Source organism: Miniopterus natalensis, chromosome 19 (assembly GCF_054644295.1).
Source record: "Miniopterus natalensis isolate mMinNat1 chromosome 19, mMinNat1.hap1, whole genome shotgun sequence".
NCBI classification, from domain to species: Eukaryota; Metazoa; Chordata; class Mammalia; order Chiroptera; family Miniopteridae; genus Miniopterus; species Miniopterus natalensis.
The window spans coordinates 6,834,828-6,857,020 of record NC_142099.1 but is presented as its reverse complement, the minus strand read 5'-3'; the positions used below and the strand labels follow the sequence as shown (position 1 = coordinate 6,857,020).

The following is a 22,193-nucleotide window of genomic DNA, read 5'->3' as shown; positions in this document are numbered from 1 at the left end:
TTGTACAAGAATAGCTGATTATTTCCTAAGGATAAATTCTCATAAGCAGAATTACTCCAACTAGCAATGTATGAGTGATGGTTTCCAGACACCTTGAGGGTAATATAACTTGTTTTATTATAATTTAAAGAAAATTTTGCCAATATGCCACATGAAAAACTCCTGAGGTTCTGTAATTTAGAGAAACCCTTTTTGATACCCATGCTTGATTATTATGAAACATTTTCCTGTATTTTGCTTTGGTCAGTTGTACTTCTTTTTTGATTATCGATTCCATTCTTTTGCCCATTTTCCTACCTGTTCACCCCTTTACTTTTTGAGATACCTCAAATGCCTCATTATTTTTGGTGGAGTAGATTTTGCAAGACACCCAGCACGTTTCAGGAGATTCAGTTATTTCTGAAGATCAAAATCACCATACCATAATTATGGTCTCAGACCAAAACTTCAATTAATGTCCTTTAATTTTACCCACTGAAACATCAATAAATCTTAAACATTGGTAGGCCAATATTGGATAAACTGGAAGAACACAAGCACATTGCAAGAATTTGAATTTTTAAATGTACAATCTACTAGGGTATATATTATATATGCAAATTATGGCAGGAGAACAAAGCATTTACATTCAGATATGTCCCTACAATATGATTTATCAGATTCTGTGGGTGGACTAGCTAGGTAAATAAAAAGGTTAACATCTTAGAAGTGGCTACCCTCATTAGAACTTTTTAACAAACAAAAAGCTTTAATTCTGACAAATGGGGTGCTCTTTAGAGATTTTAGCAGAAATACTAAGCTAGGCCTGGCTGGTGTGGCTCAGTGGACTGAACGTTGCCCATGCTCCAAGAGGTCACTGGTTCAACTCCTGATCAGGGTACATGCCAGGGTTGCGGGCTCAATCCCCAGTAGGGGGCGTGCAGAAGGCAGCCAATGGATGTTTCTCCTTCCCCCCTCCCTATCTCTCTAAAAATCAATAAAAACATATTTTCTTAAAAATGAAATACTAAGCTAAAATGATGAAAACCCACAAAACCCCCTCACTGGACTCTAGACCTACTGTTGATAGTTGATCATTCAAAAGAACAACTTTTAACACGCTGGCCATGTGTGAAATAACAAAGAACATCTTCATATAACTTATTTCCCCTTTACATTTATCTGAGCTTATACCCATTCTCTTCTGAGCACCTCTTTTAATCTCCTTTTTGATTTTTGTTTTTTTCATGTGTACAACTATTTTTAATATTTATTTTTTTAGAAAAGGTAGAAGTTTGTGATAACTCTTTGATTCTGTAACAAGCACTGTCCTTACTGACTTCCAGGAAATCACTTCAGGATCTTTTCTGGGGAATCTTTTCTTTAAACTAACATTTTAATATTGAAATGTGTTGGTTATGATATTGAAATTAATCTGACTTACCAAAAGAGCAATAAATCTTAACCACTAGAAACTGTTAAAGGAAAAAAGTGCAGAACAGTATATACAGTATGCTACCATTATATAAAAAAGATATGTCTATATATACATTTACATATTCATAGAATGCCTCAAGACAGATATCGCAGTAACATATAAAAATGCTACTGGTAATATTAGCTGACTCTGGGGTGGTGAGGTGAATGGCTGGGGAACTGGGATACAAGGTTCCTTTTCACTGTATATTCCTTTGCATCTTTAAATTTTTGTTCCATGTACAGGAATTAACAATTTAAAAAAGATTTTAATTATAAAAATCTTACTACACATAGTAGGTATTTAATAAACATGGAATGAATAAATGGATGAATTAAGTAAAATGAATGAATGTCTTAAGCCCATACTTGGATTACTAAAGCCTTATGGAATCCACAATGCATAGCAGCAGTGTTGTTAAACTGAATGTGCCCAATTGTAGCAAGCTTCAGAAACGACAGAAGTGTGATTTAGCTAACGAAAGGACTTTGGTTGACAGAACATTTTTATTATTGGTTAGGCGAGTGCTCTGAAAATTCCTATGTAAGCAAAGCCAGATTATCCTCCATCCCCTAAATCTGTGGAAGAATTACAACTCACTGGCAAAACACCTCTTGTGGTCTAGAAGACGTACTGACTCTATTATTAAAATGTCAGGTCCCAGGCAGTTCATCAACCTTATTCTGCTAAGCAGTGAAATTTCAAAATTGCATGAGACTCAATAGCTTTTTAAGAACAAAAATAAAGTTTGAACTGGGGGGGTAAAAACTAGCATCACTTACTAATTTCTAAATTGAACAAATTTCTCTTTTTACATTGCAAGGGATAAGTATATGTATATATGTATATGTGTGTATATATATGAAACTACATTAAAAACTATATATGTGTGTGTATATGAAACTACATTAAAAACTATATGTGTGTGTATATATATGAAATTATGTATCCCCCATATATATCCCTGCATTTGCTGAGGATGCTGGTCCCGACCCACATTTTTCTGGGGGGGGAAAAAAGCTACCTGTTGTATATATTCAAGTCAAGCCTTGGAGACAAACATGGATCTAAACAGTGATGGTTTCTTGGAGTTAAAATAATAAAAGGAAGACACTGGAATTCTAGTTATTCTTGCTGGGGAGGTGAAGGTTGAACTGTGGAATTTACTGCAGCACAGATTCTTAAAGAGTTTTGCCAGAAAAAAAAGACAACCAGATAAAAATGGTTTTACATTGAGTAACCCTACGCAAAATGCTTATAACAGTGCCTGGCACAGAGGCCTGCTATGTAAATGTTGGCTGCTATTTAAACACTTTAAAAACAAAAAGGACATGAAATGTAAATGAAAATGTACAAAAAGGGAATGACACATACAATAAAAAATGAAAATTGACCTACACACTAGAACTTACCTTTAACGTTCACAGCTATTGGGGCTGAATACAGAGAGGAGGGGTGGAGGGATGTTATTATTTGGAAGGGGAGTCCCTTCCACACAAAAACGTCAGGTAGCTGTTCTTCTGGGCTCTTTATCTTTTGTCTCTTCGCTCCACTAGAACTTGCTTCAGGCTTACTGGGTCTCTGTCTCACTAAAAACCTGTCCAATGATGTTTGTTTCGCTTAAGTTTTAACACTTGCCTGAAGTGAAACAGTGCTTTGTCCTATGGCGCGGATTGCTACTTCTTTGTCAGGGTGATGTTTCTCAATAAAACTGCATTCCTCCCCATTTCCCATGCATTTCCTTGATCAGTGAAGTAGGAAGACTCTCCCTTTCCTCCTCCTCTGAAGAGAGCTCCTCAGCTGCCATCTGCTGCTGTTCCCTCTAAAGGTCTTGGAGTTCCTCGGTAGTCAGCTCAGTGCTGTGGTCCTGCCCCAACTCCTCCATACCATCTTCCACCTCCTGGGACTTGCCCAGAGACACAATACTGCATCCTCCACAACAGACAAAGGCTCATCCTCAAAGACCTCAAGGTCTCTTTCAGCAACAGACTCAGGCCACAATTTCTTCCACGTTGATTGCATGGTCCTGGAAGACACTTCCCCCCATGCTTTGTCTACGAGCCTCAAGCAAGTCAGGATATTAAAATGGTCCTTCTAGAACTCCTAAGGCTTAAATTAGCTTTAGAGGTCACCTCTGAAACAGTGCCTTTGTGTAGAGTTTCTTAGAAATGGCCTGCTGGTCCATGGGCCGGATGAGAGGAGTTGTGTTAGGGCAAGAACCTAACAGTAATGAAGCTGTACTCCTCCACTAACTTGGCCTCCAAGTCTGGAGCGTAGGCAGAAGCACTGTCCACTACAAGAAGTGCCCTGAGTGGCAGCTGTTTTTCCTGGAGGTATGTCTTCACACTTGGGGCGAACAGTTCATGAATCCACTCAATAAAAAATTGCCTGGTTACCCAAGCTTTGCTATTAGCCCTCCACATCACATTCAACTTGTTTTTCATGACATTATTTTTCTTGAAAACTTGTGGTTTCCAGAATGGTAGATGAGTAGAGGCTTCAATTTAAAGTCCCCATTTGCATTTACACACAGCGACGTCAGCCTTTCCTTCACTGGCTTGTGTCCTGGCAATGACTTTTCCTCCTGTGTGATGTAGGCCCTCTTTGGCATTTTCTCCCAGAACAGGCCTGTCTCATCACAATCTAACACTTGGTGGGAACAAATCTCTTGGCCTCTACATATTCTTGAAATACTGTCACAAAATTATCAGCAGCTACTTTGTTAGAACTGGCAGCCTCCCCATGCCTCACTACACTATGAATGCCACTTTTCTTAAATTTATCGAACCACCTCCTACTAGCCTTAAACAAATCACTTTCAGCACTTGTTCCAGGGGTGTCTTTGAGGAGGTCAGTATGCAACATCTTCACTTTTTCACATACCACTGCCTCCAAAATGCTATCACCAGCTAACGGCTTTTTACTTATCCAAATCAGTAACAATTTTTCTATCTCTTCAATTGTCTGTGATTGTTGTTTCGTGAGCACTGTCACACCCTCGGCAACATCACCACTCTTGATGGCCTCTTTTCGTTTTAAAATTGTGCTAATAGTGGATTTCGCCATGCCATACTCGGTAGCCAGATTAGACATGTAAACACCTTTATCATACTTTGCAATTATTTCTTTTTCAAGCTCTATCATTGTTCTCACAACTTCCTTTTCATTTTGTTGCTATCACTAACCTTTATAGGACCCATCGTGACTTACTGTACATATTAACAATAAGCAGCAACAAAAACAAAAACATACACAAAACAACACAAAAATATTCACAGCACAATTTCCTAAGATGGTAACATGAGGTTTAGCGATAATCTCACTCATACTCATGCATTTTCTCCTTTGTCACCTGAGAGACACATAACTGATCATACAGGTATCAGCATGAAAGAGTTGTTAGGTTGAGAACCGAAGTTTTATTCAACAACTGAGACATTTTTTCTATGAACAACTTGGTTGAGAACCAAATTGTTCGAGATGGAAAATGTTCGAGAACCAAAGTTTGACTGTATTTCTGGATACCTTCCCGTCTAAAAAACAAGAGGAGGAAGGTTAAAAGGATCTGTACTACAGTTGTTCTGATGACTGAAAGGCAAAAACTATTCTTCAGTAAGTTAAAAATATCTAGCAATCTCTTTGAAAAGGAGTAAGCAAATATCTTCGAAAACAAAGTCCCAATTTCTAGTAGAGATCATCCTGGAAAGGTTAACTTTCCAAGTTGACAGACAGCCATAGCAAACACTAACACTTAAACTTCCTCCCAATATATAGATAGGAAACCCTTGGGGCAATAGGCCTTTCTTATCTGCCTTTAAATATACCCACTGCCCAGCCGGGCGTGGCTCAGCAGTTGAGCACTGACCTAGGATCCAGGAGATCGGGGTTCGATTCCCGGTCAGGGCACATGCCTGGGTTGCGGGCTGCAGTCGATCAATGACTCTCCCATCATTGATGTTTCTGTCTCTGTCTCTCCCCCTCCTTTCCTCTCTCTGAAATCAATAAAGATATGTTTAAAAATAATAATAAATAATAAGTAAATATACTCTCTCCGTCGCTCCACCCAGCTTTCTCTCCTCATGTGGAAATAAATGAGAAATTTAATTTGCTTCACTAACCCGAGGAAGTTATCAATATGGAAAAAAGTATAACTTTGATCACAAAAGGTTGATATGGCTACTGAACACTCTTAATTTCTGAATTCTATGGCTTTTGCATTCTGTTTTTTAAAGAATAGCTTATTGATTTTTAGAGAGAGGAAAGGAGAAAGGAGAAACAGATCAGCTGCCTCCTGCATGCACCTCCACCAGGGTTGGAGCCTGCAACCCGGGCATGTGCCCTGAGGAATCAAACCAGCAACCTTTCGGTGCACTGGATGACGCTCAACCAAGCCACACCAGCCAGGGCTGCATTTTTTTTTTAAATACATTTTTATTGATTTTTAGAGGGAGAGGAAGGGAAGAGGATAGAGAGATAGAAACATCAATGAGGGAGAAACATCATCTTGCACGCCCCCTACTGGGGATCGAACCGTGACCTCCTGGTTTAAGTCAAAGCTCAACCACAGAGCAACACTGGCCGGGCAGGCTGCATTCTTAATAGGAGACAACACATTAGGAGTTTGGAATCCTTGAATTTTAAAGCACAAAGACTTCATACGTTTTTGCTTGAGGTGCTTAATATTTCAGGATATCCATTAACAGCTATCCCATGGATTGGTAAGGCTTATGAATACGTAATGTTAAAGAGAGAGATCTTGGTCTTCCAGAGAAGGTAGGGCAATATATGAAATTTAATTCTTCTTCTTTTTTTATCCGGGGCAGAGCTTGCAACCAAGGTACATGCTCTTGGCCAGAATCAAACCCAGGACCCTTCAGTTCTTGGGTTGATGCTCTAACCACTGAACCAAACCAGCTAGGGCTGGAATTAAATTCTTAAACCAATGTTTTTTCCAAAATAATCATGCACCCTCAGGGAAGAAATAGAAAATGAAATTTATTGTATTTAATTTGGATTTGGAGGTGGCCTTCCTAAGCAATTTATTAAAATGTAAGCATTATGTAGAAAGAACCTGGTTAGTAATTATGGTAATTATAAAACTATTAATCACATTAGTGAGAAAGCTAAACTGGATTACAAAGAGGTTTGAGCCATATAATAGAATTACTAAACTGCTCCCTCCTTAGGTATCTGCTTCTCTTTCATCTCCATACTATTCTGTGTACAGCTCACCAGCTAGAAGTGCTTCCTATGAAGAAACAGCATGTACACAGGCCGAGGCTCAGGGCGGGCTGCAAGTCAACGCTGCACTTCCCCCGTCACCCTCTTCATCCTCTTCACCCGTGACCTCAGGATTCTGAACAAAATAAATGAATGAAAATAGCCTAACATTTAGGAGACCATGCTATGGATTAAGTAGAACTAGGTTTAAATCTCTTACGGTACCTATAAGCTGAAAATGACCCAATTTATGACTAAGCATAAGAACAGCTTATTGACATACCTGTAAGTCTGGGGAGATGGAACGAGACTTCCCCAGATTCTTGGTGCAAACCCTTTGTTTAGAAGTATGGTTGTAGAAATTGGGAGTTCCCCTAATAATTCCTAGAGTCCATACCTCTCTCATTCCACTGGATCCTGTAAATGGGCTTGGAGGTGAACACAGCCTGAGTTACGTACTCCCATGTTATGGCTGAAGCATATCTGGGCTGTGTTTCATGCATGATGTGGTCTTGCCTGGGTTGGTCAAAGGAATGACGAGTGAACCAGAAGGGATACACGTGATGGAGTAAGAAAGCTCCCAGATTAACATATCCTTTTAACGGAAAAAGGAGTAAAGACCCATTATTTAGTTTGTCTTCACCAGATGGAATATGAGGCATAGGCTAATCCTCTACCCCAATATGTGTTGCCCATTTGCAATTTATGGCTTTGTGTCTCTTGTTGACCTCTTGTGTGGCATGTAACTTTTCTAGATTCTGGTTCCTGCTGATGTGGCTATGGTAAGCAGACACACGTCAAAATAATGAGGTGTGTGTACATGGGGGGATGAGGGAGTGGTGAAAACAAGTTTTCATAATGAATGTTTAGCTCTACCAGGGGTAGAAGGACCTAGAACAGGGTCTTCCTAAATCAAGGTGGCCTTCAAGCCCTCGCTGGTTTGGCTCCGTGGTTAGAGTGTCAGCCTAAGGACTGAAGGGTACCAGGTTCGATTCTGGCCAAGGGTACATACCTCAGTTGCAGGCTCAATCCCTCGCCCCGGTTGGGGCACATGCGGGAGGCAACCAATCGATGTGTCTCTCTCACATCGATGTTTCTATCTCTCTGAAAAGCAATGGAAAAAATAAAAAAGGATGACCTTCAAAGTCTATGGATTAGTCTTCTATGGTATTAAGAGTTATAAATGATCATTTCTATTCACATATTTTTGGTGAGAACTAAATGATGACAACTTCCTTATGATTATCTAACCTTGGGCAAGTTACTTAGCCTCTATCTGTACCATGAGGTTTACAATAGTGCCTGGTTTATAGAATTTTATGAGTAAATCAGTTAATATGTATAAAGTGCTTAGATCAATGCCTGGCATATAATAAGTACTTCCTAAATCCTAGCTATCACCAATTTAGCATTATTAGTAGTAGTATTCACTTATACCCATCTGCCCAAAATACTAAAGACAGGAAAGGAAGGAGGGAAAAAAAGACAGAAGGAAGGAAATGAAGCGAGGTAGGGAGTAAGGGGAAGGAGGAAAAAAAGGAGCTCAGGGTCAGCCAAGGTCAAGGAGGTAGATGGGTTTGGCAGATTTGTAGCACCATGCCTAGAAGAAATGCTTGCCAGGAAAGATCCTGCATAGTGATGTAGACTACAAAGAGCACAAGCCAAAACCCTCCCTGTGCTGGCAGACAAGGAGAGGAACCAAGCCGTATCACACTGAGGAGTGGACTGGGAGCATGAGCATAGGTAAAGAGGGCCTCAGGTTTTAACGTGGTTAAAAACAAATTACTTATTATCCATATGGATTTTCATATTTTTTTTAGTTTTCCCCCCAAACTTTTGTGTTTAATCTAAATTTAATTATTTTAAAACCATGTAAATATGCCTTATTATCAAAGTCATTGCAAATATTAAGAAATGTGGCAAACAGTACATACAGTATGAATCCTTGAAAAATATATATTTGTGCACAAAAAAATTCTCAAAAACCCAAAGCAGCAGTAAATCAAATCCTTGACCACCAAAATCAACAAACACACAAAAAGCCAGAGATTGGAAATAATCACTTTTTTACTAATTCGTCATGTTGAGGAAATTTTTATTGCAGTCAATTTGTTTTCTACCAAACTGTTGACCAAATTATCTCCTGCTAGCAGAAAGCCAGAGAAGCCGACTGATTAGGATGCCAAACTGCAGGCTGGTGAGATTAAGTGAAAGGTCAAAACAGAGCAAGAAGAGCCTAGGAGAAATACGGAGGGGTCAGGGAGGTGTTTGGAGTGCATCTCACCAACTCGGCGTTAGTCTTTCTCCAAAGAATGGCAATTTCAACTTAGATCCAGATCCAGCCTTTGGGAAGCAGTAGGACTACACTTAACACAGAACATGAAACTACAGGAAGATGTTCTGAATGAGATTTCTCTACTTTAAAGCAAGAATGTTTTTAGAATCGGCATTATCTCCTTTATCTTAGGCATTTGCTTGGCAAACTTCTTTTTCACATATGGTACAAAAGCAAATTTCATTTTCATTTTCCTTATTAAATTTTCATGAATTATAAATGAGGGAGTGCTCTTGATTAAGTACTGCTGTGTTTTAAAAGAATCCTTTACTGCTTTGTTTGGTGAAATGGGGATAATAGCACCTTCCTATTTCCTGCCCCCCAGAAATGATGGAATAACTGACAGAACGTGAGTGAAGCAGTTGAGTTACAGAGAAAATACTCTGTAATTTTATTATTTTCCTTTCCACATAAAGTGATTAATTTTTACAGCTTGTTACGAATTTTCAAATTTTACATTTGTGTTGCTTATCCCAGTAGTAATTTCTGAAGCTAAAACTCTTACCTTGAAATCTTCATAAGTTTTGCTCCCTGAACAAGCTTGCGAGCAGCGGATTACCCACGCCTCATCCAGTCTATCAACCTTTAAAACAAAAATGTGAATCTTGTGACAAAGCCAAAAGCCATAGACAGCAAGTACCATGCTTGATTTTGAAAAATTCCACAATGAAATAGTTTTATGTAAAGATTGCACTCATTATAGGAAGAACCTGGAGATCTGGTTCTTCTGATCATGCCATTTATTGGAGTCTTTTAATCTCTCTGGGCCTTAATTTCCATCTCTGTAAAATGTGGAGGGTTATGCTAAATGATTTTGAACCTCCTCTCAGCTCTAAATTTCTGATCCTATGCTTATTAGTTTATTTTTTTGATGTCTCATGGATTAATCAGAAAGAAAACCTGGCAGAAAAGAATGTTACCTGCATCATTTCATCATTTTTGCCAGCTCACCTGCCCTGTTTCTCCTTTTTCAGCTAAAAACCCTGGTGTTGCTCTTGACTTTTGCCTCTTATGCACTTTATGGACAAATTATAATAATATTAATTTGTAAACACTTGTAAAGTGTTTTCTAAGTTTTACCAATCACTTTTGCAAGTACTATTTGATTTGATTATTACAATAACAGCTCAGGCTGGTAGATATTACCTTCAACTTACCTGGTAAGGAAATTGAGGAGCAGAATAGTTCAGTGAATTAACTGTCTAGAGTAACATAGATAATGAGGCTCAGAGAGGTAAAATGAGTTGCCTAAGGACACAGAACTAGTAAATGCCAAGTAGGAACTCAGGAGATCTGGCTTCCAGGTCCATATTGTGAACCTACCATACAACGCTTCTCTGTAAGGTTTCTTTTGAGGTTTCCTGGGAATCACCTTTTTTCCTTTACATCCCATAGTTCAGCCTTGATAAGTTCAGGTCTGAACCAGTCCTAGTTTGTCTCCTTAACTCAACTCTCCTACCATCTATCCTGAATGCTGCTGCCACCCCAACAATCCTAAAGCCCTGCTGTTCTAAATCCCAGTCAACTAAAGTGTAATTTTATTACACTTCCCCTTTCTGCATTTATCAAAGGTAAAAAGTAATTACTGCTCTTAAGCAATGCTTGGCCATGGACTCTAAACTAGCTTCCTTCTAAAAAGTTGAACTATTACTGAAAACTTTCTGTTGTGTGAGAGAGAAACAGTGGGTGAGAGGAAAGCACATGGGAGCTCTCAGAACTGGATCCCTCACCCCCACTCCACCACAATCTCAGGTTCTTCATTTGTAAAGCAAATACTTAAGACCAACCCCAAAGGTTGTTGTAAGAATTAAATGGGAGGGGTGTGTGTATATAGGGAAGGGCAGGGTTGGCACACAACACACAGCAAGAGCTCATCAAATGCTGGTTGATTTCTGCCTGACTCAATCGCCCCAAACAACTTGGAAGCTCTTGGAAGCAGGGGCCTGGGCTCATACATTTATTATGTTTCTTAAAAGTCCTGGACATCACAGACACTCTGTGATTATACACTTTGGTATCTGGACTTGCTCAAGAACCTACAATGGTTCTTATGACAAAATCAGATCCTGGACTGCAGTTGGCCACTTACGAGCTCTGTGACCTCTGGAAAGTTACTTAACCTCTCTGAGCCTCAGGTCCCCTATTTGTAAGATATTAATAGTGAGGCAGGATAGTTAAGAAGCTAGGAAAATGCCTTCGCAAGCAGAATGGGGAAACTGAGACAGCTGAAGAAACTGGCCAAGCAATTTACAGTCCAATACAGAAGGCTACCTCCCTAGAGATAACATCTAGGCTTCAGTGGCGTATCAACTCCAGGCCCAGAAAAGCAGCAAAAGGAGATGGACACCCCAGGAACCAGCTGCAATGACTAATGACCCCCCTACCCTAGCGCCCACCAGTCAGTAGAGACCATGACCCTGAAGGAGCACACCTGTAACACTGATGACCATTCTGCTGAAACCCTCCCCTGAGACCTCCCCCAAGATTCCCATTAGCAAAAGGAAGAGAAAGCCCTCAAGACAAAGGAACAAGCAGGCCCAGGCCTTTCCCTTCCTCCTTTTCTTCCCCCACAGCAATGCATCTCCTCCACTCTAAGGGTCCCTAAGACACTTGCCACCAGGGGAGCAACGGGCAGCAGCAGAGCTGAGGGCTAAACCCCTGGACCTGTCTCCAAGGCCCCCCTCTTCTTGCACTTCCCAGTGAGCCAGAGCCTCCCCGCCGAGGCTCTCCTGCTGCTTCTTCCATCCTAGGCCCTTCCTTGTTTCACTGCTCCCAGCTTTAATAACCGTCCCCTCAATATCACCTCGATTCCGTTGTGAAATCCCTCCTGCACGATGACACACTACAGGTCCCCGGGGGCAGACCCGCTCTGGGCCAGGCACCCGAGCTGGTAACAGTAGCGCCTACCTCCGGGGCCGTGAGGGCAACGCCAGTGAGCTGCTAGGTACATAATCAGCCCTTCCAACTGTCAGCTGTAACTAAGCTTTGTCCCAAGCGCTCAGCGTCCGTAACTGTGGCCCCCCTGCATTCTCCCGCGTCCATGTTACAGATGTACACACTCCCCCTTGGAACCGGTGCGGTCACCCTCAGACCCGCTCCGCTTTCCTGGCTTCTGCGTTTAACACCCGCGGTTCATCAAATGCCACAGGCCAGACTCCGCAGGAAGCAAGTTCCATAAATTCTCCCGTCAAAACCGCCAAAAGCACCGCCGAGGTCGGTTCTGTGACTGCTGCCGCCTCTGAGGGCTGAAGCCAGGCCCTGAGGGTTTCAGTGACTTCCCGCAGCCGCTCGACTCCGGCAAGACCGCCGCGCCGTGACCGGCCCTCCGCCTCTAATGGGCCCCAGGCGCACCCGCGTCCATTCAAACCCGGCCCTGCCCCCCCCCTCCAGCCGCCTCCCCGTCCTCCGCCAGCCCACCGCCCCCACACCTGAGTCAGGGCCCCGGGGCGCGCCGCATCCGCCCCTGGCGACTTCTCCCTTTTCTCCGTCAGAAACTGGGGGTGAGGTCGAGGTCGGTGTCCCTCACGCGTGGAGGTCGCCACGTACCCCTCGGCCGGTGGGGGAGCGACCACCTCCGCGGCCCGCGGGTCTTCCCCGGCTGCCGGTCACGTGCCGGGGAGGGGGCGCGAGCGAGGGAGCGCCAGCGCGCGCCTGCGCCAGAGAGCGTGTGGAGGCGCGTGTGGCTGTTGGAGCGCAAGTAGCCAGAGGGAGGGGGCGGCGGCCGGGAAGACCGACTCCGCCCCGTGCGCATGCTCCGGCCCCCCGCAGGTTATAAAGCCACCTCGCCGGCCGACCCGACAAAGTGCTGGCGAGCGGCGACGTGACTAACCGGCCGCGTGGGTGCCCCAGGGAGCGTACGGGGTAGCGGGCGAAGGACGCGACTGGGCCCTGGGCCGCGAGGAACTTGAGCCCCGCCGCCGCGTCACGCACACGCCCGCCGCCGGAGCCGCGCTTAACGGTTAGTTGGGTAATCGCGGGCGGCGCTGGGCGCGGACCCCGGGGTGCCCGGGCCGCCTCCGAGGAGCGGAGAATTTGGTCTCCGGGGTAGGGAGGCGGCCCGGCAGCGGCATCGTGGCCGGGGCAGCCGCATCGTGGCCGGGGGCAGCCGCGTGGCCCCGGAGCGCAGCGTTGGGGAAGGAGACCTTGAGGCGCTGGGGAGACCGCGGTCAGGTGCCGGTCACCGGCCTGGCCCAGAAGTTGGGTCGTGGTCCCGGTGACCTTGGGGAAGTCGCTTCCCCGCTAGTACTGAGGCGGCTCCTTAAGAAGTGCTTTTGGTCTGAAAAAGGGACGACGTGGGGCTGACTCACGTGGTGCCTCCAGACTCTCTCTTGGCCGCATTCTGCTCGGAGGAGAGGGACGCGGGCGGGAGTTATTTTGGACTCGTGGCATGCCCGTCCCAGCCTCCTTGGCCAGCCAGTCCTTGTCCCACCTGGTGACCTGCGCTAGTGGTTTGGGACTCTGCAGTCCCCGCAGCCGGGGCGTGACTGCAGGGCTCGAGGGGACTTTGCCGAGGGGACAGTTGCTGACGGGGTCTCTTTGTCATTCAACCGGTGGCTGCGGAACGTGAGCCGCAGCGCCCTCGCGCCCGCGGGCTCTGGGGCGGCCCTGCCGAGAGGAATCCGAAGGACAGCGTTACCCTTGGTCGGACGCACGCTTTTTGTTCCAAGTACATCCTTTTCTTCCACGTGTGTCTTAACCTTTCATTTGTCGTGACTTACTTGGTGCGACAAGCAGTTGCTAAAACTAATTTGTAAATTAATCGTAACAAGCATCTTACTACTTTCAGCCGAGTTTCAGGCGTCTGCGTATGAGCTAGGCGTCTACTGATAACAGCAAAATGTTTACAAGCTGCTTTATCACAACTGGTTTTGAAGATTTTTTTTCAAATATTCTGGTTTCTAAATAAAATGTGTACATGCCAATGCCCTGATAAAATAAACGCGGGGTTAGTAACTGCTGGGATGTTGTGGTAGGGGGAACTCTGAATTGTGTGCGAGTTTGGAAAGACTGAGTAGGAATTAGCCATTAATAATTCTCATGGCAGCTCGCCGCCCAGTGAGGTGAAGGCAGAGTCTATGTATCTTCAGCTTTTTAGTTAAGCATTAAATAGTACCCATAAATCTAAGTCTTACACCCTGCGGTACAATTTGCCTTCGCATTGCCATATAAATGATAAGGAATTCGACATCTAGCCCTTAAAACAGGTAGTGGGTATTACTTAAACAGAAATTGAACATACTTCAGTAATTAAGTCAGAGTTTAGATATTCTTTCATCAGATTGCTGTGACCCTTGTTAAATATGCAAGTTAAAGGGCTGGAGAGCATTTTGTGAGATTTTTATAGTTGAATAGGTTTAAAGGCTTAGTTGTAAGCTTAACATAATAGGCTATAACATACCTAAACAAATTTAAAAGGGGGGGAAAGAGCACACGATGAAACCAACAGATTAGTGTTTCAATTGTTTACATATCTTTTGGCCTTTTAAATATTAATGCATATAATATTAACTCTGAAAAAGATCTTAACAGTGAGGTTCCCTTATATTACAGATTAGGAAACAGGTTGGAGAGGTAGTGGTATATAATCTTCTAAAATCTTATTGGTTGGCTGGGAATTATGTGTTTTGACTCCCATTTAATCAGATTGGCACTCCTGAGCTTTCTCTAAAAGTACAAATATGGATATAAATTATTTCACACTGAAAATTGATATTTAGAGTAGTAACTTTTCCCAGCTTGTTCTTCTTTCCCATTGTTTTTTCAATCCACTTCATAATTTGCATTCCTATGCAGGATTTAGGTCCCTGTAAATGCCTTCATGCCATTCTGTTTTTGTTGAAGATGAGGAGTATGAGAAAAACAGACCAGGAAGTTGTGAATTTTTATGTATTCAGCAATTTGTTACTGGCTACCAGGCACTATGAGAGACTTAGGATATACTATTTCCTTTCAAAGCTTTATTCTCATTCTAAAAGTTTTCAAGCCATATTTTGAAATACATATTTCTCCTATCCCTTTCTAGTAAATTCTTGTATGCACAGTAATTGTTTAATATCCTTTGAATGAGCCTGAACATCATTATTATGCTACCTTTGATCCTTACTATCTCAGAGAACTAAGCTGCTTTCTTGTTTGATTAGTAACAGACAAACCACAAAAGTGTATTAAAATTGAGTATCGTTTGTCTAGTACAGCGATTTTCAACCACCGTGTCACAAGAGGTACACTGGTGTGCTGCAACAATTTTTAAAACATGCAATACCTGGCTATTTAGTTAGGCACACTGACCTCTTTTCCCTTAGATTGTGAAATTAAAAAAGGGCAACAGCCAACACAACAATAGCTATCCAGTGTGAATGAATCAAAATGATACCTATTTTTTCTGTCAGAACTGCAAAAATACATTTTTTGGTGTGCCACAGAATTTTAGTAATCAGTTTATGTGTGCCATGAGATGAAAAAGGTTGAAAATCACTGGTCTAATATTAAAGCATTATCCACCATTCACAAATGTTTCATTTAAATAGCAAATTTTTTTTAGAATATATTCATAGACACTAAAGATATATCAAAAAGAAGTCAGGATTACCTCAAAATATACTACAGTTAAATTTACATAGCCTTTTTCATTGCTGACAATATGTATAAATATTAAGGCTATGTTATCATTAAGGTAATTATCAGTTCCTTTATTAGAAATGAGTTTTCAAATGAGTGCTTTATTTTCTTGGAAACTATAGTAATTGTTAAACCACTCCTCTTCCATCTCCTCCATTAAGTAGTTTTCTAGGTGATAGAGTAAATACAAACATCATTCATTATACAAACACATTAGACTGATAATGAGGATGTGTATTTCTAACCTACAGAGCAAATATTTCAAACCTGAGGTTCATCAGCCTCTTTAGGGTTCCTCTGGTCAAGCAAAATAAAGGCCTGCATCTAATGTAGCAAGCTGTTGAAGACAAGAATTGAAGCAGTTTCAAGTACATTTGCTGATGCACCCAAAAGAGGGCAAGAAAATCCCTCAAGTCAGTGAAGATGCCCATTGTTTTACTTAACTTATGGCACTTAAAATAGAACTCCTCTGTAAACAGTAATTTTAAGTTTTATGAACATATACTTCCTTAAAGCAAAGGAAAATCATTCTGCCTGAATTTGTGAAAATCTTGTTTCCTCTCATTTGTGAGATCAGAATCTATGACGATTTTAGTACACAAAAGTCAATGGCCAAAAGATTTACATAACCTGTGACATCATGGCTACATAATGCTATGACCTCATGATTCCTGTGGTGCGTTGCATCACAGGTTCTGGCTAACTTCATTCTCACATCAGAAGTACAGGAGTTAGAAACGAGTCCTTGGGCTCTTTGGTGCCACAGATTCCTTTGCAGTTTGTTCAAACCTACGGATCCCTTGTCAGAATAATGTTTTTAAGTGCATAAAATACAAAGGTATAATTGTTAGAATATTTTGATTGGATATAATAATGTGCTTCTAAAAATAAATAAGATCATGTAGTAGGTCTGATAACCACAGTAATTTTGAAGTACTGATTACTTTAAACAATTTCAAGATAGCTGTAACCACTGTATCAGGACATAAAAAATGTGTTTTCTATTGGTGACAAAGTCACAGGTACTACTAATGCTACTGTGGTTTGTTGCCTACATTCACAGTTGAAATAAATTCTAAACTTAGAGGTTAACTGAAAGATCTTTCAATGTAATTTTTTACCCCAACCAACTCACAGACTCCTTGAATTCCACCCACCATAGAGGATCAATCTGCTGATCCCAGGTTAAAAACCACTGATAGGGGAATAGAAGAGGAAGTTAATAAAGTAAAAACTTAACTTTGGTTCTCACAACTCAAGGCATCATATTAAAAGCCCTGTTACTATCCAGTAGTTTAATACACCAGAGCAGTGTCATCGGGCTTTCATTCATTCAGTAATCAAAATCACAGGAAAGAAATATTTTTCCATCATTGATCAAATATGCACCTTATAATGCCTGTATATTTTGAGGAGTTTCTCCTTTATACAAAGGCTAAGTCACTGTAATCAAATCAGATTCAACAAAATTATGAGTTGTTGAGATTAGCAGTAGGGTTGTGGGGGCAACCAACAGAGCTGTATCCTGCTTCTGCATAAATGATCAGTGGTACTCTTCGATGGCTCAGCACATCTAGCCAGTCTCACTTTGTGGTAGATGTGAACTCCTGCTGTCATTGTATATACTGTGACCCCAAAAGAGAAATCACCATTTCCATAAGATCTTTATTGCTCTTTTGATCACTTCTCTGTATGACACTGTCTAGTAAAAAATGTCCAAACCTGTAGAGAACTTTTATGAATTTGAGCACAGAAACAACGGGCAGGGCTTGCTTAAGGCAAAGATAAAACCTTTTACTAAAAAAGTTATATGCTTGGGGCATGACCATGATCTGCCCAGTTAGGAATTTATGATCAGATTACCCTGTGAGGTTACTTTCCATAGAAACCTTTTTTCATCCACAATACCAGCGCTCAAACTTGTGGCCTCTGCTAGTCTTCCTGCCATACAGAGCCATTATAAAATGAATTCTATGACCAAAAAGAAAAGAGGGGAAAAAAATGCAGGGAAAATACGGAAAAAAATATCAATTTGCCAGGGCAAATTAAAGGAAAAATAAATGTATACAACTTAAAAAGGTAACTTGGGGCTGTACATTATAGCAGACTTAGATAAATCCAGACAAATACTAAGTGTGGTAGGCACTAGAAAGCCCTGGGAAGTTTTTGTCAGAGTAATGACATGATCAGAACTCAATACAGTTTGGAGAAGGGGAATGGCAATGATAGAAGGTAGAAAGCCACCGCACCAATTGTGGCAGCAGCCTGAAGTGTGTAACAATAATAAAAATGGGAGGATGGACATGAGATAACAAAGGGGAGATGGGTTTGGCAGTTAATTGCATTTGGGAGGGCAGGGGCCCCACTGGAGAAGTATTAAGATGACTCAGGTTTTAAGCTGGCTGCTTAGAAGAATGGTGGACAGAAGACTAGGTTTGGGGTATAGAGGGAAGCTGAGAACAGGCTGCAGTTTGAAATGCCCATAAGGTAACTGGAAAAGGAGGTCACTCAGAAAAGCAGTCTATCCCTGTCCTCAAGGAATTTAAAATCTGCAATCTGGTTACAGTAGCTAGAGATTTAGATTTGGTAGTGGTTCTACCAGAAATACTCCCAAAGCTATGGAAACAGATAAGCTCTTCAAGAAAAAAACAAAAGAAATCCTATCAATTTAAGAACAGAAATTCTAAATATTCCAAATACTAAACACCATTTGAAATGTTACTATCAAGTGATAAAAGCATTTTAACAAAATACTGTCTCAATCATTTGTATTAAAGCACACAAACTTTAACTTGCCCTTCCTATTCAAACTACTTCTCTTTGTAGAGGTATTCTAGTTAATAAATTAAGAAGAAATGTTAGAATTAAAGGCATAGTTAAATTATTGCCATTTGCAAACAACTAATGAAATAATGGAACTAGGGCATTTAATACAGCAGAATGAGGGGGACAACCAAATATCATATGCCTCCTGATAGAAATGCACACTACTACCTGTGAATTACCTTTGCCCTCTCCCCCACACTATTCTTACTCTCAAGAAATCAAACCTGAACTGATCAAAGCATGCTCAGTCTTCAATCTAGCTACCAATTTATAGGAAATACAGGGACTAGAGGGACATGCTAAACTAGGGCATGTTAAAACTATACCAGAGGGACACATCCAGAATGAGGGAAACTGCAGGAAAAATAACCTGGTTCCTTCAACAAATAAATTATGTGGAAAATAAAGAAAGGAGGATCCTTTAGATTAAAAAATATATCAACCAAATATAATGCGTGACCTTGTTTGTATCCCAAACCAAACCAATGATTTAAAAAACAATTTAGAAAAATTTGAACACTGCCTGTTTATTTGGTGATATTAATTTTTAAAGGAATAATGGTATTGTGGTTATGATTTTTTAAATAGTACTATCTTTTAGAGAAATGTTTATAGGGAAAAAATAAGAAAAAACATCATCAGTAACATCAACAGAAACAGGGAGGACAGGAATGGATTTGAGTTTTGTTTCCAAGCCATATAAGCTGAACAGCCCTGGGCTACTCACACAACTTCTTAAGGTCCCTTTGGCTAAGTGGAGACAAATACAACCTAATAAACTCATAAACTCCTATTTGCTCAAGCTAGAAACCTGGGAGATTTTTTTTTTTTAATTTTTATTTATTGATTTGCAAGAGAGAAAGGGAGAGAGAGAGAGAAAGAAACATCAATTTGTTGTTCCACTTATTTATGCATTCATTGGTTGATTCTTGTGTGTGCCCTGACTGGGGATCGAACCCACAATCTTGACATACTGGATGATGCTCTAAGCAACTGAACTACCCTGGCAGGGCTGGGAGATTTTTTAAACTCCTGGCTTCCCCAGTCTGCCACATCTGGTCCACTGCTGAATCCTGTCTGTTCCCCGCTCTCTTCCATCCCACTGCTGTCCATCTTGTCTCACTGTGATCTCGCAGCACTCCAACAACCTCCCTCCAGCCCGTTCTCCACATTGTATAAAGATTGATGTTCCAAAAAAGCAAAATCTGAGCATGCTAACCCTAGCCGCACTTAAAACTCATCAACTGCTTTTGATTAGCTTCAAGACCAGAGTGCCTTCTTACAAAAATAACTCATAAGGTTTTCCACTATCTGGTTGTGTCTACTTCTCCAACTTCCCATCTCTCCCCATTCTTTCTGCTCTCTCTTTAGCTTTAGCTTTGGTAAAATTCTTTCACGTTTTCCAGTGCACCCTGTACTGTGACTATAGCTTCAGTACTCATGTCTGGAATGCTCTTTTCCACCATCACTCCATGGCCTAGCTAGCTCCTATTTATCCTTCAAGTCTCAGGCTAAATATCATCTGCTCCAAAAGTCCGACACACATTGCTCCTGTACATACTAAGTTGGGCGTCGTCTCACATCTACACAATACAGTATTTTTCCCCCACAGGAACCTGTACTTTATCATAAGAGTACTTGTAATTATATATTTTAAAATGTATATTACTATGTTGTCTCTAGTCCTCAAAACTTAAGATATTTTTTATGTGAAACTAAGTATAGAGTTAATTTTTTCTACAAGTGAATAGTTTAACTTAGCTTTTTGCAAGAAAATAAAAAGCTTTCTTTGTTGTTTCATCTTTTAATGAATTAATCTACTTATTCTTCCCATTAGGCTTCAGAATACTGGAAGTGAAGTAGATTCTAGCAGAAATACCACCTGTTATATTCAAATACTCATTTATATTTAAAGTAATATAGACAGCACAGTCCTGACAACACACCTATTTATAATTTTAATCCAGCCACTACGTTCGTTTCTTCTTCACATTCTGGAACAAGGTAGGTAATGTATTCAAAAATTGAAGTGGCCCACGTAGATCTTGATTTATGGAATATATTTTTGGGTTGCTGTAGAAAACTGAACAGATACAGGTTAATCTGCTACTATAAGACTATTACTTTTCACCTTGGGTGGTGTGTTTAATAGCTATTGGGCTTCATTCTTTTTTGAAGTCATAATTCACTAGGAGCAAAGTTAAACTGGAGGTTTATGTTTTTCGTGCTATTTCCCTTTAAAAGATGTCTCCTTACTCTGAGATTTGGAGCCATAACCCTGCTAATAAAAGATGCTAACTTGGGTTTTATCACTGTACTCTGTTCTTATGTTTTGCTATTTGTCAGCTGAAGTAAAAATAGTTGCTAGTTTCTTGAAATCTCTTTATAATAAACATTTTAAGAGGTATTTCATAATTTTTCATGAAATCCTAACCTTCAAGTTGAATTACTAAATGGAGAAATATTTTTGTTGGAATTTGTTTGATTATGCTTTATTCTGCAAATCAAACTTAAAAAGAAGATTCTCTTTTCCTTATTTTGAAAACTGTTGTTCTCAATTTAAAATGCATATTAATATATATCCTGTTATCTATCTATGGTCTACAAATAAATTACTTATTTTTTAAAGAAATTGCACTGGTGTGGGGAGAATTAATGAAATATTAAAATTAACCCCCAACAGGAAAACCAGAACCTGAATTGAGAGTTTCTACATATTACTAGGACCATACTTCTTTCTCCTACACCCTTGTATAAAATCATGCATATTTAGATGAATAGACAGGAAGAATTAAGAGTGTTTATTACAGATTCTGATTATTGAACATGACATTGGCTGAGATTCACAAAAAGAGGACTGATTAAATAAGTAAATATATGTACATGCATATATACGTACATATATATATATTCACTACGCAAGTTTGCATATTAGTTTGACCATTTTCAATTATGATCAGCTTCTTCACTTCTCTGTACTACTTATAAAACTTTAATCTTCATTTCTAAAACAACAAGAAAATTAGGATTGACATTTGTAAAATTGGGGTCAGAATAGCAACATAATAGGGCTATTGAGTATTAAACAAAGTCAATATAAGTTCATTGGAATTGTGCATCAAACATAGGCCCAGCCCAACAGAAATGTAAACAAAAGTGATTCTTAATTAACTATTAAGTCTTGGGCATTCTGTGGTGTGTTTTTTAATGGAATTTAGTTGTAAATAGCCAAAGTTTCCCATGTTTGTCATTCATTAAAATAGCTTGCCTGGCTCTGTTCACGGAACAGCAAGAAGCAGCTCTAACTTCTGCTATATTGATATAAAGGTTGATACTGGTTGCCAGGAAGTCCTGTAGGAAAACTTAAACCCATTTCACTAAACAAGCTAGGAGTATTTCTGATGCATATCATTTGGCAGTGGCACTGAATTTCATTCCTTGGAAATCTTTATCAGTGTTGGGTCTTTATGCCTACATATCTCGATGTTATTGGCAAATTTGTGTTTCTGCCTTTTCAAAAAAATTTCAGTCTTGAGGCTTTGCTCACCTAAGCAAAAGTAGCTAATGTTTAGCGTAGAAAGCTATCATTCACAAGGGAGAAAAGTGTCATACTTGAACAATCTGTACAGAAGACTGCAGTGGACAGAGGTGGCAGAAAGGCTGGGAATTAAAGGGTATTAGTAGCTTATGTTGGAGATACTCTCCCACCTTGACCTCTGACACGCCCTTCTGTCTTAT

At 40.6% G+C, this 22,193-nt stretch overlaps 1 protein-coding gene and 1 long non-coding RNA gene across 3 annotated transcripts in view; one reads left to right on the top strand and one right to left on the bottom strand.

Annotated features, from left to right (window-relative positions):
• Positions 1-3,882: 3,882 nt before the first annotated feature.
• LOC107545348 (uncharacterized) lies at positions 3,883-12,597 on the bottom strand. The gene is made up of 3 exons (XR_015716099.1): positions 12,440-12,597; positions 6,689-9,594; positions 3,883-4,989 (listed from the first exon to the last, which is right to left on the bottom strand). It is a non-coding gene; the product is annotated as an uncharacterized LOC107545348 (long non-coding RNA).
• Positions 12,598-12,822: 225 nt separating this feature from the next.
• The window catches only part of SLC16A1 (solute carrier family 16 member 1), a 29,335-nt gene continuing 19,964 nt past the window's right edge, over positions 12,823-22,193 (top strand). The window contains exon 1 of one of the 2 annotated variants that reach the window (XM_016223424.2): positions 12,823-12,969. The gene's annotated coding sequence lies outside the window, so the exon portion shown is untranslated. Of the gene's footprint in view, positions 12,970-19,288; positions 20,460-22,193 lie in introns of those variants that run through there. The other variant, XM_016223423.2, reaches the window with a different exon arrangement.